Here is a 5,328-nt window from a genome sequence, read left to right on the forward strand (position 1 = left end):
CAATGGCTGCACCTCCCATGAATCCAACAATGGCAGTAGGTGAGAGAAGATCCACCAGAAAACCAAGCCTGAATGTTCCAAATATGAATTGGAAGGTACCGGCAAAGGAAGTTACTGTCAAGACGAGCTTTCTGTAGACGACGGCATTAGCTATAGGATCTACTACATTCTGAACCTTCGAAGGCAGCAGCAAAGAAACCACAGCTACCAGTCCAATGGCTATCTCTCTTGAGCTTCCCATTAAAGCATAAACCAGATGCGGAACCACGCTTGCGTACAGACCATATTGAGATGCAAGGTTCACCAGAGTTGCATATCCAATGCTCTGAGGAATGCTTAAACTCGCTAGAGTTAAGCCTGCCATTAAATCGTTTCTGAACTTTTTGATGGTCCGGTAAACTGCAGTGATGAATGAAGTCCAATTCAAAACCCATAGAGGACTCCTCTTCATTGTCTTTGGCTGAGGACATTGTAGTGCAATTCGCCATGGCCGTGCTTGAAAACTGTAATTTCATGTCAATGACAATAAGTCGCTGCTGATGCGCCACTCCTTGAATCAGATGATCCATGTTCTTTAACTGAAGTCTCTCCATACCCCAGGCTTCAATTCTTGAACACCTTTTTAAAAAAGTCCCTGTGGTCTGTCATCTGGGCATATCACTCAGATGTTCAATGGCTCTGCCTCCATATTTTTATCCTTCATTGATGCCCAATCTTCTGTCCTTGACTTGTCAGCAATCACCATGAGCCGCCTTTGCAAGATAAATGCCACAAAGAGGAAAATCGAGCACATGCATAACATGACAGTGATGGGGAATGCATTAACATTATATAGCACGATGCACACAAAGATATTGAAGGGAATGAGGAAGAAGTTCATGATAATGCTTCTAGCCTCCTCTGGAATGTACAGGGACTTCATCTTCATGATGGACGACCAGAAGATCACCACACAAGCCTCGAATGTGCAGAAGCTAAGAAGCTGGACACAACCTGCAAATGAGATGCTTCCGCCTTTCACCTTCGGAGGTTCTACCAAAATATTTGTCACAATGGGGAGCAGGAGAGAAGCAGAAGAGATCACAAAAACAATTTGCATGTAACTTTCAGCTTTGAGTGATGTGCGGGCCAGCAGTCGAGGAGCAATAGGGCTCCCCAACATTGAAGCCAACATGAAAGTTGCAAAGATGAAACCATGGGGAATCTCCTCATCATTAGGGCTTAGAGCAGGAGTCCAGAGGAACACAAAAGTATACATTGAGCCTTCAAACAACGACTGAATTGCACCCAGCAACGCAGTTTCCTCATCAGCAGCTATGGCAACAGTAGCTCCCTTGAACTGTGTGAGCAAGTCCTTGTTCTCTGAAAGATCACCGTAGTTTTTAGACCATGATGACAAAATGACAGCTATACCAACAACTTTGAAAATGTCACAGACAACCATTGTTGCTCAAAGCCCCTCTTGTTGTGCTCGGCAACAAGCCATGACTCAAATGCTGAAAACAGGAGAGAAATAGCGATACCTCCTGCAGCCCATTCATTATATAGCCACTTCCAGCAAAGAATTTCGATGTTCCAATGCTGTTATGCAAGGATGAACCAGCCAAATGGAGACCCCCCTGGTGCCTGAGATTCATCTTCTCAAGCTCTGATTCAACCCTGTTGCATCTATTTAATACCTATATACCCCACACCTCCTTCCAGATTCATGGACATCTGAAAGTCATTTTCATCCATCAAATGTTCTTCAAATCAAATCATTCTCCACCAGCGCACTGGCACAGATTTATAGTCTCAAAGCCTTGAACGTGCATTCAAGAGAAAACAGAGGAACAAGAGAACAAAACAACCAGGAAGCAAGTACCAAAACAGAGTATATAAAATGAATCCCCAGAAAACAGAGACACGAGCCCGTCTTATATTGAAGTCATAGGGCTTATGCATGGGTGGGAAAAGAAACCATATGGGAATGAGATTAAAGGATATCATTAAAACACACAAAGGATAGCAAAAGAAGAATTCTCATTCTAAATCAAACCTCACATGAAGAATAGGGAGCGGACATGACACAACACAGTCATAGCAACCAAAAGAAACGTCAATGGCAATCAAAATGAGGTCTAGTAATGCGTACCTGAGAATGTTCCCTTTCTTTCCTCTGTTTCAAGCTCCCCTTTCTCTTCCCTCCTACCCCAAAACAAAAGTTGTTTTTCCCTCCAAAATATCTCTCAGACTCGCCTGAAAAACTCTCTTCTTTCTCTCCAAAATATCTCCCCACAAAAGCACTCGCAGCCCCCTCTGAAAAAGCACCCCTCTGGAATCCTCTGGCAATCCCCTAAAAAAACCAAACAAAAGCTCCCCTGCCCTAAAGATCCCTGCCACCTTCCTCTTCTAGGCCTAAAAATATCTCTAACGGTAGTTTCTTGGACCACCTCCCCTCTGCAGCTGCCAGCTACCTCTCCCATAGAAAAGCACTCCTCTTCTAACCGTCTGCAGCTTTTTCTTTGGAATCTTATTGCCATGTGTCGACCTCTCATTGGTCCTCCAAACCACTAGCCTGATTCCTCACCAACCAACCAGGAATGAACACGTGGCTCCTTGAGATCGTGGCACTTGGCAAAATTGGGTTGCACAAAAACGAGCCCCAAATGGGGGTCTACAAATATGCCCCTCTTCGGTAGAGTTCACGAGTGTAAGGATCATGAACATTGGAGTGAAAAGCAAGTGTGAATAGTGAGTGGAATGAAGTGAACTCTACCGAAGAATCAAAGAGACCCCCATAGGGACACGGGTGAAATGCAAAGTCACCCAGGCTAGCAGACGAACACAAAGGCTCTAATCCTAAAAGAAAAACACATCTCAAAGCGCCTCTGAAGCTACACTAAGGATCCAGGCTCCCTCTAAAACGTCTCCAACAGTGACTCGAAGAACCAATGTCAAAGGTGAGTAACGGTCGAACCACCCTGGAGTACGAGATGAATACGCAATAAGCACCGGGTAACGAAGTGAGGAAGTTGAGAATAATTGCAAATCCATGAAGGCGAGACGTGCAATGCCAGAGAATATGAATGCTAGGAGCTGCGACTCTGGATGATGAAACTGACCCTAAACGCTAAACTGAGAAAAACGACGGCTCTGGAAGCCAAACCAAAAGCCAACTCTAAACACTGAACTGAGAAAATAATAGCTCTGGAAGCCTAACCAAAAAAACTAACTCTAAACACTGAACTGAGAAAATAATAGCTCTGGAAGCCTAACCAAAAAAACTAACTCTAAACCCTAAACTGAGAAAATAATAGCTTTGGAAGCCTAACCAAAAAAACTAACTCTAAACCCTAAACTGAGAAAACAACAGCTCTAGAAGCCAAACCAAAAAAGCTAACTCTAAACACTAAACTGAGAAAGTAACAGCTCTGGAAGCCTAAACAAGACGACAGTAATGGCTTTGGAAGCCTAAACAAAACGACAGAGATGGCTCTGGAAGCCTAAACAAGATGACAGAAATGGCTCTGGAAGCCTAAACAAGATGATGGTAATGGCTCTGGAAGCCTAAACGAGATGACAGAAATGGCTCTGGAAGCCTAAACGAGATTACGGTAATGGCTCTGGAAGCCTAAACAAGATGACAGAAATGACTCTGGAAGCCTAAACGAGATGACGGTAATGGCTCTGGAAGCCTAAACAAGACGACAGTAACAGCTCTGGAAGCCTAAACAAAACGACAGAGATGGCTCTAGAAGCCTAAACAAGATGACGGTAACGGCTCTAGAAGCCTAAACAAGACGACAGTAACAGCTCTGGAAGCCTAAACAATACGACGGTAATGGCTCTGGAAGCCTAAACAAGACGACAAAATTGGCTTTGGAAGCCTAAACAAGATGACAGAAATGGCTCTGGAAGCCTAAACAAGACGACGATAATGGCTCTGGAAGCCTAAACAATACGACGGTAATGGCTCTAGAAGCCTAAACAAGACGACAAAAATGGCTCTGGAAGCCTAAACAAGACGACAGTAACAGCTCTGGAAGCCTAAACAATACGACGGTAATGGCTCTGGAAGCCTAAACAAGACGACAAAAATGGCTCTAGAAGCCTAAACAAGATGACAGAAATGGCTCTGGAAGCCTAAACAAGATGACGGTAATGACTCTGGAAGCCTAAACAATACGACGGTAATGGCTCTGAAAGCCTAAACAAGACGACAAAAATGGCTCTGGAAGCCTAAACAAGATGATAGTAATGGCTCTGGAAGCCTAAACAAGACGACGGTAGGGGGATGCCCTAGGTGATAACTCATAAAGATTAGCAAATGGGTCTGCCAATCATGAAATCAACACGAGACATGGCAAATCCAAAGAGAAGGGTGTATGACCCGGTAGGAAAAGCGATAAAGGGGGTATGCCCCAGTGTGATGACTCACAAAGATCGAGAAACAGATCGAGCAGTGTGGAAGTATGCAAAAGGCCTAACAAACTCAAGGATGGGGGTATGCCCTAGTGTGGCATGCTGCTGCAAATCTCAATCCGTTGGGAATGGCTGAACGGGACTCTACGAGTCTCGAACGACGCTCTACTGAGAGCTCATATCGCTGAAGAGCTTAGGAATAATGGTCAGTGAGGCGAATACAATATATCTCAGCCGAGTAATGGAAGCTGTGATGGACATGTGAGAGAGCGATCAACTCCATGGCTAAATGAGGGAAATATGCCCCAGTATGGCATCAGATGTATCCGATCTGCCCTGATGACCCGAGAATAACACCATGGGGATGCATAAAAGATCTAATGTATACCGCACTGAAATGATGACGTGGGAATCCAGGCACTCAACATAACTTCGTCTCAGAACCACGACTATATCAAAGAGTAAGAATCTGGCTAAACGACTCAAAAGAAGCTCCTCGGAGTATCAGGACAAAATGAAAATCAATCATCAACCTGGCGTATATCTCACAACCAGGGCTGATCATGCAAATCAGTGGGGATCCACACATCTCTACCGAAATGAGGAATATGCCCCAGTGTGGCATCGAAATGTGACAGGTCGGAAAACCAGATGTGCTCGAATCATCTGTCATCGAATGTGTGATCTAAGTCAACCATGTCTACAACTGAATCAAACCCACAAATCAAAGTGACGTCCCTCAGAAGGAAGCATGACGACATCCAAGCGTCTAAAAGTGCGGGCCTGGCAAAGTGGCTCTCGATAAGCTCCACTAAGGAGTCATCATGAGGATAGCGAATATATCATCATCTCTGCATACATCTCGCAAATAAGGATAAGCGCGCAACTCCCTCATGATCCGTAAATCTCATCCGAACGGAAATA

The 5,328-nt window shown here is 44.5% G+C and overlaps 1 pseudogene; it reads right to left on the bottom strand.

The window, feature by feature from the left end:
- Window positions 1-647: 647 nt before the first annotated feature.
- Window positions 648-1,737, bottom strand: LOC117930301 (annotated as a pseudogene).
- Window positions 1,738-5,328: the final 3,591 nt, after the last annotated feature.

Source organism: Vitis riparia, chromosome 2 (genome assembly GCF_004353265.1).
Source record: "Vitis riparia cultivar Riparia Gloire de Montpellier isolate 1030 chromosome 2, EGFV_Vit.rip_1.0, whole genome shotgun sequence".
Classification (NCBI taxonomy): Eukaryota; Viridiplantae; Streptophyta; class Magnoliopsida; order Vitales; family Vitaceae; genus Vitis; species Vitis riparia.